At 43.1% G+C, this 15,760-nt stretch overlaps 1 protein-coding gene and 1 long non-coding RNA gene across 3 annotated transcripts in view; one reads left to right on the plus strand and one right to left on the minus strand.

The window, feature by feature from the left end:
* The window catches only part of LOC144823535 (uncharacterized), a 337,732-nt gene that overhangs the window by 250,634 nt on the left and 71,338 nt on the right, over nucleotides 1–15,760 (minus strand). The gene's annotated exons all lie outside the window — the stretch shown is intronic.
* Nucleotides 361–2,144, plus strand: LOC144823537 (uncharacterized). The gene is made up of 6 exons (XR_013608810.1): nucleotides 361–462; nucleotides 745–806; nucleotides 885–959; nucleotides 1,057–1,147; nucleotides 1,238–1,326; nucleotides 1,812–2,144. It is a non-coding gene; the product is annotated as an uncharacterized LOC144823537 (long non-coding RNA).

Below are 15,760 nucleotides of genomic sequence, written 5' to 3' on the forward strand. Positions count from 1 at the left end.
TCCACTGTGTCAATGAAAGCACAGGCAATAATAGAGAACTCTTTCCTATTTTGTATCAACAAACTGAATAAATATACCTTGGACACAAGTACCGTATCTCATTGTAAATACCAGCAGTGCATTCTGCTATAATCAAGGCCAAAATACCCTGTTTCCAGTTATTGGCTTATCTTTTAAACATAGACCCGGTGGAGGAAGAACAGAATATATATAAAAGGGCCACCAATTGTCAATAAATAAATGTGTTGAATACCACAAATGTTTGTGTTCAATTTGGGATTAATAAAGTTGCATCGCCTGCAAGTAAACAGCAAGGGAGCTCCGCGCGCATAGTGACGTAGTGAGGAGCGCGCAGTTAAAAAGCGACCGGGAGAAGAATGAGACCGTTTATCGAACTTGAATGGCGATCGTGTGAGACGCATGAGAAGCACGCCGGGAATATCTGCCTGGTAATTGAACAAGGTACGTCTGTGATCGGGCGGTCGTGAGGCCATTCCGAGTTAGGTAGCAAAAGGCTTCAAATTTTAAACATAAGGCGTAAGGGGTAATGTTTTCGAGTTGTTACTGGTATTGCGGTTTTAAAGATAACTAACACATGGCCATTAAAAAAGTTAACAACTGCAGAATAACAACCGTTGAAATTAGTCAGATAGATTATCTTAGGTTAAGAATGGTGGAATTTAGACACACGGAAGAAAATTAAAAAAAGAAAAAATGTTCTTTTTGTGTCATTTTAATGTGTAGCCACGAGCATCAGATACCTGGGTGCGACGCGACTATTAGATGGCAGAGGTCTCCTCTAACAGGTGAGCCCGATAGAGAACCCCAAATAGATGAGTTGCCAACACGAGTATGAATTATTTAATAAGTCACTCCTCTCTCAGAACAGGGAGGTGATACACATTGATGATCATACAGGGGATGCCTGAAGGTTCCAATATAAGACAAGAACCTTAAAGGTAATTATTTATTTTTTGACACATGCTGCGAGGGGGATTAAAGCCCTGTAATAACCTAATTATGGATTAGGTATTAAAACTAAATAATCTCTTCTAGGAGCAGAACGAGGAAACTGGAAGTTTTCGTGTGAAATACATCCCGTTTTAAGTAAAAGGTTCTGCCATAACCTAGTGCCAAACTTAAACAGGTAAATTTTGAAAGCAGGCATCAGAGTGAGAACTACCACCAAAAAAAAAGGGGGGTACACTAATGTGTTGTACCTATCCATATCCAACAGGCATGCGGGAGATCTGATTTTACCGATATATGACCCCCAATAAGACGAGACCTGAATTAAGCTTTGACCACCCAGATACTATTGTATAGGTGAGTCAAGTGCAAACGTGTAGATATGGTGTGTGTGCCGTGTGAAAGTGGATGTCTGAGATCACAGTTTAAAATAACTTCAAATTGTCTCCGATATTCTCTGGGTATATGCTCTGTACAATATGAAAAAACACTATTATATGAGGCCCTGGTTGTTTGCTATTTTTCTATTTTGTGAATTGCCTTTTATTTTGGTTGAGCTGTTCAGAAGAGATTGATAAAATGTTTTCTAGGCAGTTTATACGAATGTTAATGTTTAAAGAACACGCAAGGTTTAACACTATGCTTTGTAAATGTTGCATACTGTAGAAATGTAAAGAACAAGTTGCAGCACAACACTGCAATCAATTAAGGTGTTGGCAATGTTAATAATGGAAAGCAAAGGTTAAAAAAGAGACTGGTGCTTTTGTTTAGATATGTGTTAGACAGCTAATACATTTTCAACATTAAGTAGTTGGGCTAATATAATGTTTTATGTGCATTAGGTAAATACTGACTGGGAGAAAAAGTAAACACACTGTCCTGAGGAAGGAGGCTAGAATCATCACAAGCCTCCGAAACGCGTCGACGCATAGCACAAAGGTTAAATTTGGCGTTGTCACCAAAGAATTGGGTATAAGGAAAATATTTCTCCCCCAGGTTGACAACAGAGTGCCCAAATTAACATATACCAAAGACCAAGTACATTGTCTTGTCCCACATTTCTCCCCTTTCACTTTAGGTGATTTTAAATGTATTGTGTTAGGTTTTATTTGATATTGTGTATGGATTTATGTACATAGTTTTTTAACGAAAATAAATGCGTATATTTTTACAAATTGGGTTTTTTCTTTTGTTGAGCATTTCCCATAACAATGAGTTTATAAGCTTTCTATTGAGTGTGAGTTTCTGACTGTGTGGTGACTGTTTGAATTTGAGATCATTTGATCTCCCAAAAGGGAAAACCTTTTTTTACCTGACAAGGCTTTGAGCTCCTTTAGTGGTCTTACGGAACTCCGCTCTTGGGAAGCGGTGGCCCTCGGAATATTTCGCAGGCCGAAATCACACAAAGAGCAGGTCCGCTTCGCAGCCCTATCCCTACTCCTAGCCAAACAGAACATCGCCATGCATTGGCATGCAGCGACAGGGCCTCCCATGGAGGCATGGAAGGGAGCAGTACGGAAGTGGGCAAGAGCCGAGGAGGAAACCTTGAGGGCGGAGGAGGCGAGAGGGCAGAGGAAGAATCCTATATCGATGGAATGGGCCATGTTACTCCACCAGTTTCACCAAATGCACCCGGGGACGGCCCCAGGCGCCCCTCACACTGCTTCTACGACCCAGGCAACACAGGTTGCACGTCAGGACGAGCACAGGGTAGCTCCCCCTGGGTCCCCCTAGGCCGCCCGGAGCAGCGTGTAAACGCTGAGTTGCGCCCGCACCTCCAATCAGGCCCACTCCGCCCCCAAGCAGCCAGCCCACACAGTTACATACCTACAGGTACATCTCCATAGCGGCAAGACTGACCCTGACTGACAGATGTCTGCTGACACGCCCTGCATACCCTCCACGGGTTCTACCCCTGGCCCCGCACCCCTCCCTCCGCCCCTCCCCACATTACAGTCCCGGTTTATACACCCTGGTTCCCCCCCTTCACACTCGCTCTACAGCGCAGTCAAGCGGACTTATGCTTCATGTACTCTTGCCAGACCTTGACGATATGTTCATTGATCGACTGCCCACTCACCGGTCATTGGAATGTACATGTAATGCTGTAATGTGAGCATTTTCAAAAAAATTTTCATAAAAATATTTTATACAAAAAAAAACGGTGGCTTACCCATTTCTTAGAGGAGACAAGGCAAGGACAGTCTTCAACTCTCTGGGTTAAAGGCCAGGGTGCAAAAAAGCAAAGGTAAGCTGACACGAGTTCAGTCCTAATCAGCGCACATCCTCCTAATGCACTTCAATATGTTCTCAAAATCCTACCGACAGCCCTGCCAAGGGGAATAACTGTCTGAATGACAGTGGCTGCTGTAAACAAATAAACAGCACAAGGTTGTGCAAAGCGCAGTGTATCTGTTTCTAGCATGAATGTGACCGACGTCACAGAATCAAGTAAGGGAGTGAACTTGTGGCTCAAGTCCCATTACTGAGTGGGTAAATGCTCACAGCCTGCTGATCCTATAAACCCACCCTTTCTTAACTCATTGCAGGATGTGGAGGGGTCTGTGATACTTGCTAACCCTACCACACCCTGTGACGATTTGAGAAAGGGTAGGGATTAGGTGATAAGGAAGCGCTGATTGTCATGCAGTCCCTGGCCCAAAGCACCAGGGGTTACTTTATTAAAGTGACATTGCTGCATGCCACGTAGGAGTGGATCCAGAAGACTACTGAAAATGTCAGGTCAGGACCTTCTAAAGGAAAGCCCTTAGGCCTACAGATGATAGACAATGGCTGGTGTACGTGCATGTGCCTGAAATAAATGCCTGGCTGCCTGACCCTTGCATAAGCACAGGTCAGAGAGTGGCAGTCAGGTACTGGTAGTACAACAGTATTGGGTATTGCAATATTTTACATTTAATGGACTACTGCTATTAGCATCCTCATCGAGTAGAAGAGTGGAGCCCCGATGCCCAACCACACCAGCTGCCCCTTGCCCTTCAACTTCTGAGCCAAGAACAATTTGGGTTCCTGCTCCCTGATGGCATTCTGGTGCCTGGAGGTTCAGGAGTTGCAGGGCAAGACATTCTGGCAGGGCCACAAATACCACATACAAATGTTGTGTGGGGGGTCTATTTCTAGGTCTGTCTTCGACACTGTTGACAGGATTTGAACATAAAGACCTTAGGAAGTGACATCAGACCTAAGAAATTGTGAGCACTTTCACCAAGCACAGAATGAGAGCTCTGGATCAGTGTCGGTAAGTCATGGAAAAACATGGGTGTGCAGACAGTATATCAACACCAGGTCTGTTAGTTGTCCTATTGCCTGATTCCACTGATGTGATAGACATTCCTGTGTGGTGGAAACATGTCCTGTTTCTGGATCTATGTATATCTTTTTTTGCAAAGGATCAGGTGTAAAAAGCTCTTCTTCTTGAGAAATTGCTTTTGGCGCCGATTTTTTTCGGCTCCAGGCCTGGTTTTGCTTGTCTTTAGCCTTAGGAGTTGTTGTATAGTCCTTTGGTGTACTTTTCGGCACCGGAGGTATTGTTTTCGGAGTCGAGGCATGGTTCGAGGGCTTAGATGCATCGGAATCAGGCTTTGTGGGTTTCGGCACCGAAGATTTTGGGGTCGAAGCAGGCTTCATTGGTTTCGGTGCCGTCTTGTCTTTAGGAGTCGACGGTTTCTGAGTGTTTTTCGGAACCGGGACTTCTTTTGGTTTCAATGCCGAAGGAGCTGGTCGTGCGGTTTGCTCGGTTTGGAGCTACCGAAAGGCTTTAATATTTTCTTCGGTGCCGGGCTTGATGGCGGGGCTTTTGAAGCAGTGTCTCGGTCTCGACTGGGCCCCGAAGGCGGAGTTTTGACCTTAGCCTTTGGTTTATGGGTTGGGGCTAGGATAAGGGCAGTCGTACTCACGCGTTGACCTGATGGTATGGAGTCATCTGCCACAGATACGATCTGGAGATCATCGGAATCTTCCTCGGGGACACATGGACCTTCTTCGAAGATATCCATCGGTTCCGGAGCTGATCTCTGCATGTCGTGTTGACGGGCCCTCCGATCTCGAATGGGCTTCTTGGATCGAAAGGACGCGCAAGCTGTGCAGCTGGACTAGTCGTGTTCAGGTGATAAACACAGGTTATACACCTCGTGATGTTCGCTGTGAGGAAATTTTGCTCCACACACGGGGCATTTCTTGAATGGTGTCCTTTCCATAAGTTGTAGGCCTCAACACGTGGGTAGGCCCAACGGCCCGCGTCGACTACCGGAATCAAAGTGATGAGGTCGAGTCTATGTATATTGAAGTCGAAGTTTGTTTTAGAGGTTTTTTGCGCGTCGAAGTCTTTGAAAAGTAGATTTTCGAACCGGAGCGGAAAAGTTGCACCCGAACCCAGTGGCGGAAAAAAACAATCTAAGGATGGAGCTGATGCCCATGCGCACTATCGTCCAAGTGAGGAGTCACCCATCTCGTGACTACAATGACTTCTTCCAAGACGACAACAACATGCAATAATCCGAGCCTAACACCAGGTGGCGATCTAATGCAAAGTGTACAATCTGCAGCTCATATGCCTCAAACACACTTCTCTGTAATAATTAATTTTTTTGTTTGTAAATATTCTCTAGTTTAAAACATGTTTTTTTTTTTAATGTATTGATTCTTTTATTTTATATAATACTTGTAGGTATGTAATATTATATTTTTTCTTTTTATATATATAATATATTTGATTTTACATTTTTTTCATTTTTTAAATAATGTGTATTTATTTTTATGACTTTTTATTTATAATATTTTTCTTATAACTGTTTGAGTGTGAATAGTAATTTTGGTCTCTCCCATATCCAACACTTTCCCTAATGTTGCACTCACTAGAGAGGGAATAGTAATTCTTACATCTACGCTATCCAGCACTTTCCCTTCTGTTGCACTCACTGGAGTGGGAATATTTAATTTTACCCCTCTGCTATCCAACACTTTCCATACTGTTGCACTCACTGGAGTTGGAATAGTAATAGTTACCCCTCCGCTATCCAACACGTTCCCTACTGTTGCACTCATTGGAGTGGGAATAGTAATTTTAATCCATTTGCTATCCAACACTTTCCCCATTGTTGCACTCACCGGAGTGGAAATAAAAAATGTCACCCCACCGCTATCCAACATTTATCCTACTGTTGCATTCTTTGGAGTGGGAATAGTAATTTTTACCCCTCCACTATCCATCACTTTCTCTACTGATGCTCTCACTGGAGTGGGAATAATAAATCTTACCCCTTCGCCATCCAACACTTTCCCTACTGTTGTACTCACTGGAGTTGGAATAGTAATTTTAACCCTTCTGCTATCCAACACTTTCCCTACTGTTGCACTCACCGGAGTGGGGATAGTAATTTTTACCACTTCTCCATCCATCACTTTCCCTACTGTTGCACTTTTTAGAGTTGGAATAGTAATTTTTACCCCTCCGCTAATAGTAAATTAAATATTTCCGCTATCCAACACTTACTCTAATGTTGCACTTTCTGGGAATAGTTATATTTACTCCATTGCTAGCCACCACTTTCTCTACACTGCACTCACTGAAGTGGGAATAGTTAATGTTACCCCTCTGCTATCCAACACTTTCTCTACTGTTGCATTCACTGGCGTGGGAATAGTAATTTTTACCCCTATGCTTACCAGCACTTTCCCTACAGTTGCACTAAGTGGAGGGGGAAAAGTACATTTTACCCCTCCGCTATCTAAAATGTATCCTACTGTTGCACTCAGTGGAGTGAGAATATAATGTTTACCCCTGTGCTATCCAACACTTTCCCTACTGCTGCACTTATTGGGAGTGGGAATAGTAAATGTTACCCCTCACTATCCAATACTTTCCCTACTGTTGCTCTCACTGGAGTTGGAATAGTAAATTTAATTATTCCGCTATCCAACACTTACCCTAGTGTTGCTCTCACTGGAGTGGGAATATTTAATTTTACCCCTCTGCTATCCAACACTTTCCATACTGTTGCACTCACTGGAGTTAGAATAGTAAATTTAATTTTTCCGCAATCCAACACTTACCCTCATGTTGCACTCACTGGAGTGGGAATAGTCATTTTTACCGCTTCACTATCCAGCACTTTACCAAGGGTTGCACTCAGTGGAGAGGGAATAGTCAATTTTACCACTCCACTATCCAACATTTATCCTACTGTTGCACTCAGTGGAGTGAGAATAGTAATTTTGACCCCTCTGCTATCCAACACTTTCCCTAATGTTGCACTCACTAGAATGGGAATAGTAATTCTTACCTCTTCGCTATCCAGCACTTTCCCTTATGTTGCACTCACTGGAGTGCGAATAGTAATTGTTACCCCACCGCTATCCAACACGTTACCTACTGTTGCACTCATTGGAGTGGGAATAGTTATTTTAACCCATTTGCTATCCAACACTTTCTCCACTGTTGCACTCACCGAGGTGGAAATAAAAATGTCACCCCTCCGCTATCCAACATTTATCCTACTGTTACATGAAGTGGAGTGGGAATAGTAATTTTTACCCCTCCGCTATCCATCACTTTCTCTACTGTTGTTCTCACTGGAGTGGGAATAGTAAATCTCACCGCTCTGCCATCCAACGCTTTTCCTACTGTTGCACTCACTGAAGTTGGAATAGTATTTTTTACCCCTTCACTATCCAACACTTACCTACTGTTGCACTCATTGGAGTGGGAATAGTCATTTTTACCACTTCGCTATCCATCACTTTCCCTACTCTTGCACTCAGTGGAGAGGGAATGGTAAATTTTACTCCTCCACTAATTAACATTTATACTGCTGTTGCACTCAGTGGAGCGAGAATACTAATTTGTACCCCTCTGCTATCCAACACTTTCCCTACTGCTGCACTTTTTGGAGTTGGAATATTAATTTTTACCCCTCCGCTATCCAACACTTTCCCTACTGTTGCACCCTTTGGAGTGGGAATAGTAATATTTGCCCCCTCCGCTATCTAACACTTTCCCTACTGTTGCTCTCACTGGAGTGGGAATAGTAATCTGTACCCCTCCAATATCCAACACTTTCCCTACTGTAGCACTCACTGGAGTTGGAATACTAAATTAAATGTTTCCGCTATCCAACACTTACCCTACTGTTGCACTCACTGAAGTGGGAATAGTTAATTTTACCCCTCTGCTTTCCAACACTTTCCCTACTGTTTTCACCCCTTCGCTATCCAGCACTTTCGCTACTGTTGCACTCAGTGGAGAGGGAATAGCAAATGTTATCTCTCCCCTATCCAACATTTATCCTACTAATGCACTCAGTGGAGTGAGAATAGCAGTTTTTACCCCCGCTATCCAATATTTTCCCTACTGTTGCACTCTTTGAAGTGGGAATAGTAAAATTTGCCCCTTCGCTATCTAACACTTTCTCTACTGTTGCTCTCACTTGAGTGGGAATAGTCATTTTTATCCCTCCGCTACCCAACACTTTCCCTACTGTTGCACTCACTGGAGTGGGAATAGTAATTATTACCCCTTCGCTATCCAGCAGTTTCCCTGCTGTTGAACTCAGTGGAGAGGGAATAGTAAATTTGACGCCTCTGCTATCCAACACTTTCCCTACAGCTGCACCTGTTGGGAGTTAAAATAGCAATCTGTACCCCTTTGCTATCCAACACTTTCTCTACTGTTGCTCTCACTGGAGTTGGAATAGTTATGTTTAATCCTCCGCTATGAAACACATTCCCTATTGTTGCACTCTTTGGAGTGGGAATAGTAATAGTTGCCCCTCTGCTATCTAACACTTTCCCTACTGTCGCACTCACTGGAGTGGGAATAGTAATTTGTACCCCTCAACTATCCAACACTTTCCCTACTGTTGCACTTACTTGGGTTGGAATAGTAAATTAAATGTTTCCGCTATCCAACACTTTCCCCTACTGTTGCAATCACTAAAGTTGGAATAGTTATTTTTATCCATTGCTAGCCAACCCTTTCCCTACATTTGTACTCACTGAAGTGGGAATAGTTAATTTTACCCCTCTGCTATCCAACACTTTCCCTACTGTTACACTCACTGGAGTGGGAATTGTAATTTTTACCCATTTGCTTAACCGCACTTTTCCTACTGTTGCACTAAGTGGAGAGGGAATAGTACATTTTACCCCTCGGCTATCCAATATTTATCCTACTGTTGCACTCAGTGGAGTGAGAATAGTAATTTTTACCCCTGTGCTATCCAACACTTTCCCTACTACTGCATTTTTTGGGAGTGGGAATAGTAATTGTAACCCCCCTCCCTGCTATCCAATACTTTCTCTAGTGTTGCTCTCAATGGAGTGGGAATAGTCATTTGTATCCCTCCGCTATCGAACAAGTTCCCTACTGTTGCACTCACGAGTTGGAATAGTAAATTTAATTATTCCGCTATCCAACACTTACCCTACTGTTGCTCTCACTGGAGTGGGAATTGTATTTTTTTTTCCTTCCGCTATCCAACACGTTCCCTACTGTTGCACTCACTGAAGGTCGACTAGTAAATTTAATTATTCCGCTATCCAACACTTTCCCTACTGTTGCACTCACTGGAGTTGGAATAGTCATTTTCCCCCCTCTACTATCCAACACTTTCCCTACTGTGGGACTCAATGGAGTAGGAATAGTAATTTTAACCCATTTTCTATCTAACACTTTCCCTAGCGTTGCACTCACCGGAGTGGAGATGAAACATTTTACCCCTCAGCTATCCAACATTTATCCTACTGTTGCATTCAGTGGAGTGGGAATAGTAATTTTTACCCCTCGGCTATCCAACACTTTCCCTACTGTTGCACTCAATGGAGTGGGAATAGTAATTTTTAACACTTCACTATCCATCACTTTCCCTATTGTTGCACTCAGTGGTAAGGGAATAGTAAATTTGACCCCTCCGCTAGCCAACATGTATCCTATTGTTGCACTCTTTGAAGTGGGAATAGTAAAATTTGCCCCTCCGCTATCCAACACTTTCCCTACTGTTGCTCTCACTGGAGTGGGAATAGTCATTTTTATCCCTCCGCTACCCAACACTTTCCCTACTGTTGCACTCACTGCAGTGGGAATAGTAATTATTACCCCTTCTCTATCCAGCAGTTTCCCTGCTGTTGAACTCAGTGGAGAGGGAATAGTAAATTTGACGCCTCTGCTATCCACCACTTTCCCTACTGCTGCACCTGTTGGGAGTAAATTAAATGTTTCCGCTATCCAATACTTTCCCCTACTGTTGCAATCACTAAAATTGGAATAGTTATTTTTACTCCATTGCTAGCAAACCCTTTCCCTACATTTGTACTCACTGAAGTGGGAATAGTTAATTTTACCCCTCTGCTATCCAACACTTTCCCTACTGTTACACTCACTGAAATGGGAATTGTAATTTCTATCCCTTTGCTTAACAGCACTTTCCCTACTGTTGCGTAAGTGGAGAGGGAATAGTACATTTTACCCCTCGGCTATCCAATATTTTTCCTACTGTTGCACTTAGTGGAGTGAGAATATTAATTTTTACCCCTGTGCTATCCAACACTTTCCCTACTGCTGCACTTTTTGGAGTTGGAATAGTAATTTTTACCCCTCCGCTATCCAACACTTTCCCTACTGTAGGACTCTTTGGAGTGGGAATAGTAATATTTGCCCCCTCCGCTAACTAACACTTCCCTACTGTTGCTCTCACTGGAGTGGGAATAGTAATCTGTACCCCTCCTCTATCAAAAACTTTCCCTACTGTTGCACTCACTCAAGTTGGAATAGTAAATTAAATGGTTCCGCTATCGAACACTTACCCTACTGTTGTACTCACTGAAGTGGGAATAGTTATTTTTACTCCATTGCTAGCCAACCCTTTCCCTACATTTGTACTCACTGAAGTGGGAATAGTTAATTTTATCCCTCTGCTATCCAACACTTTCCCTACTGTTACACTCACTGGAGTGAGAATAGTAATTTTTACCCCTGTGCTATCCAACACTTTCTCTACTGCTGCCTTTTTTGGGAGTGGGAATAGTAATTTTGCCCCCCCTATCCAATACTTTCTCTATTGTTACTCTTACTAGAGTGGGAATAGTCATTTTTATCCCTCCGCTATTGAACAATTTCCCTACTGTTTCACTCACTGGAGTTGGAATAGTAAATTTAATTATTCCGCTACCCAACACTTACCCTACTGTTGCTCTCACTGGAGTGGGAATTGTATTTTTTTTCCTTCCGCTATCCAACACATTCCCTACTGTTGCACTCACTGGAGGTCGAATAGTAAATTTAATTATTCCGCTATCCAACACTTTCCCTACTGTTGCACTCACTGGAGTTGGAATAGTAAATTAAATGTTTCCGCTATCCAACACTTACCCTACTGTTGCACTCACTGAAGTGGGAATAGTTATTTTTACTCCATTGCTATCCAAAACCTTCCCTACATTTGCACTCACTGAAGTGGGAATAGTTAATTTTACCCCTCTGCTATCCAACACTGTCCCTACTGTTGCACTCACTGCAGTGGGAATAGTAATTTTTACCCCTTCGCTATCCAACAATTTCTCTACTGTTGCTCCCACTGGAGTTGGAATAGTTATGTTTAATCCTCCGCTATGCAACACATTCCCTATTGTTGCAGTCTTTGGAGTGGGAATAGTAATATTTGCCCCTCTGCTATCTAACACTTTCCCTACTGTCGCACTCACTGGAGTGGGAATAGTAATTTGTACCCCTCCACTATCCAACACTTTCCCTACTGTTGCACTTTCTTGAGTTGGAATAGTAAATTAAATGTTTCCGCTATCCAACACTTTCCCCTACTGTTGCACTCACTAAAGTTTGAATCGTTATTTTTACTCCATTGCTAGCCAACCCTTTCCCTGCATTTGTACTCACTGAAGTGGGAATAGTTAATTTTACCCCTCTGCTATCCAACACTGGAGTGGGAATTGTAATTTTTACCCCTTTGTTAAACAGCACTTTCCCTACTGTTGCACTAAGTGGAGAGGGAATAGTAAATTTTACCCCTCGGCTATCCAATATTTATCCTACTGTTGCACTCAGTAGAGTGAGAACAGTAATTTTTACCCCTGTGCTATCTAACACTTTCCCTACTGCTGCACTTTTTGGGAGTGGGCATAGTAATTTTAACCCCCCTCCCCGCTATCCAATACTTTCTCTATTGTTACTCTCACTGGAGTGGGAATAGTAATTTTTATCCCTCCGCTATCAAACAAGTTCCCTACTGTTGCACTCACTGGAGTTGGAATAGTAAATTAAATGTTTCCGCTATCCAACACTTACCCTACTGTTGCACTCACTGAAGTGGGAATAGTTATTTTTACTCCGTTGCGATCCAAAATGTTCCCTACATTTGCACTTACTGAAGTGGGAATAGTTAATTTCACTCCTCTGCTATCCAACACTTTCCCTACTGTTGCATTCACTGGAGTGGGAATAGTAATTTTCACCCCTTCGCTATGCAGCACTCAGTGGAGAGGGAATAGCTAATTTTATCCCTCCCCTATCCAACATTTATCCTACTAATGCACTCAGTGGAGTGAGAATAGTAGTTTTTACCCCTCTGCTATCCAACACTTTCCCTACTGCTGCACTTTTTGGAGTGGGAATAGTCATTTTTACCCCCCCCCCCCCCCCCCCCCCGCTATCCAATACTTTCCCTACTGTTGCACTCTTTGAAGTGGGAATAGTAATATTTGCCCCTCCGCTATCTAACACTTTCCCCACTGTTGCTCTCACTGGAGTGGGAATAGTCATTTTATCCCTCCGCTATCCAACACTTTCCCTACTGTTGCACTCACTGCAGTGGGAATAGTAATTATTACCCCTTCGCTATCCAGCAGTTTCCCTGCTGTTGAACTCAGTGGAGAGGGAATAGTAAATTTGACGCCTCTGCTATCCAACACTTTCCCTACTGCTGCACCTGTTGGGAGATGGAATAGTAATTTTTACCCCTTCGCTATCCAACACTTTCTCTACTGTTGCTCTCACTGGAGTTGGAATAGTTATGTTTGATCCTCCGCTATCTAACACTTTCCCTACTGTCGCACTCACTGGAGTGGGAATAGTAATTTGTACCCCTCCACTATCCAACACTTTCCCTACTATTGTACTTACTTGAGTTGGAATAGTAAATAAATGTTTCCGCTATCCAACACTTTCCCCTACTGTTGCACTCACTAAAGTTGGAATAGTTATTTTTATCCATTGCTAGCCAACCCTTTCCCTACATTTGTACTCACTGAAGTGGGAATAGTTAATTTTACCCCAGTGGAGGGAGAATAGTAATTTTGACCCCTCTGCTATCCAACACTTTCCCTACTGTTGCACTCTTTGGAGTGGGAATAGTCCGACCAGACCAGACAGGCTTCATTCGACGATTGTCATAAAAGCAACAGTACATACAAATAGAGTTTAGACATATATGGGGAGAGGTGTGGCGCCGCGGCCAGGGCAACTGACGCTGGAATCTGGGGATCAGGGTTCGATCCCCGGCTCCGGCGGCATGTTAGCCCAGCACCATGCGACTCTGGGCAATAGCTTGCTTAATCTTCCCGACGGCCCCCAGCGCCTAGAGACCCTAACGGGTGATTGTGCGCTATACAAATGTGGATTATTATTATTATAAATAAAATTAAAAAAATGTTTAAACTGTACATATGTACATATATACATAAAAAACCCGTAAGTTCATTATACAGTTAAATCCATTTCATCTATGGAATTAAAATAAGTATATACATAATTAAAAATTGATTTCGGTACAGTGATTACATGTTAATCTTTAAGCATTCTACTTCTAATAATCCAGGCCCAGCCCAAGTATTTTGCCACGGCTATACAGACTGTCATATCAGTACAGGAGCGGATAATACGAACTGCCACTGACCCCCGGTCGGTACCCAATAACCTGCACATTGGGTGAAGCCACGTTCTCCGGGGCTCCAAGTATAATGGGCATTCAAAAAGCAGGTGTCCGATAGTCTCCGGTCGAGCTGAACATGATGGACAAACAGCTTTAGCCCCTGGAGACCACTTACTAGTGAATGCCCCTACTGGTAGGCTCCCAATCCTCAATTGAAAGTATAATTTACGATCAAGAGGTTTTGAGATAACGTCCCAAAAGGCTTCCAGTTTTGGCACATCCTTAGTGACTAAAAACATTCCGGTCAAAGACCCAGGGTCAATAGACCTGTAGGCCCCTGAAGCCACAAACTGCCAATACAAAATCTTTAGAATATTCTTAGGCGGAAACCTTGAATTTGTAGGATCCTCCCACAGATTCCGCAAGCCCATATTAGTCAAGAGGCCCGAACATGCTCTAACCACTTGATCTTATGAAATGTGTCACTATGAATAATATCAAGCAGGCCTCTTGCAAAAATCTCGAGTTCCGGCGTGGTCCAGATCCTCCTCCAGTATAAAACTGGACGAAAGGAAGCTATAAGCGCTATTGGGGATAACCCTAGATCATAAAAAAGGGGATTCATAGGGGTACTCAGGTAGTTTTATTAGATTCCTTAGGAAGGAATTTTCAGAGATTGACATCCCCCTGAGGGTTTCACATCCCCATATCTCAACCCCGTACAAAGCGGAGCTGACTGCTTTACCATTATAGACCGCCAGTATGGGAGATATAGGCTTAGTAAGAGACTTCTGATGTTCCAGGCACAGGGCTCCAGTTAACTGCCTATGTCTTAGGGTGGCCAGTTTAATTTGCTGTTTCCAAGACAAATTACGGTCAATGCAAACACCCAAATAGGTAAAGGCTTGGACCCTTTCCAAAGGACGCTGATTCATGTTCACAGTACCCTTAAAAGATTTAGAAGCGTTAAAAGTCATAAACTTTGATTTCTGCACGTTTACTTCTAAACCCCGAGCGGTACAAAAATCTTTAAAAAGCTTCAAGCCCTTTTGAAGCCCGCTGGGAGTTTTTGAAACTAAAAGACAGTCGTCGGCAAACATTAAAATAGGGACTTTTGCTCCAGCAAGGATCGGTGCATCAATATTTGAGTCAATTAAAATCTTTACCACATCATTAATATATAAGGAAAATAGAGTTGGCGCCAGGACACAGCCCTGGCGTACTCCAGTTTCCACTGGGAACTGCGGCGTAACATTCCCAGGACTCCCCCACCTGATCTGTGCATAATTTTGCTTGTGGGGTCTTTTTACCAGCGATAAGAGAGGCCCTGGCAAGCTCATGCCACTAAGGACTCTCCATAAAGTAAAACGAGGAACCAGGTCAAAAGCCGCTCTTAAATCTATAAAAGCGGCATATAAACTTACATGTCCAATCAGCACGGTCTTCCAGTACAGCATAGCAAAATGCAGCACCTGGTCGACCGTGCTGATTGAAGTTCTGAACCCTGCCTGCAAGTGGGATAAGATCTTGTTATTGCGTTCCCAATCAAGAATTTTGTTTAAAACCAGCCTGCCAAATATTTTTGGGGAGGTGTCAATCAGGCTGATGGGCCGATAATTACCTGGCTGCGTCTTATCACCTTTTTTATAAACGGGTATGATCTCAGCCCCGTTCCAAGAACTAGGTATGGGGCTCCCCTGGCAACCATATTTGCCAGAAGAAGTATATAACAACCCCATGAATTCTGGTCTTTCAGAAAAAGATCTGCGGGTATGCCATCAATACCTGGCGCTTTACCAGGGACCACTAGGTCTAGTGCACACTGAACATCCTTCAAAGTAAAAAGATCTTCAGTTAAGGGCTCAAAAGGGACTTTCAGTGTTAATTACGAGTCC

Source organism: Lissotriton helveticus, chromosome 3_1 (assembly GCF_964261635.1).
Source record: "Lissotriton helveticus chromosome 3_1, aLisHel1.1, whole genome shotgun sequence".
NCBI lineage: Eukaryota > Metazoa > Chordata > Amphibia > Caudata > Salamandridae > Lissotriton > Lissotriton helveticus.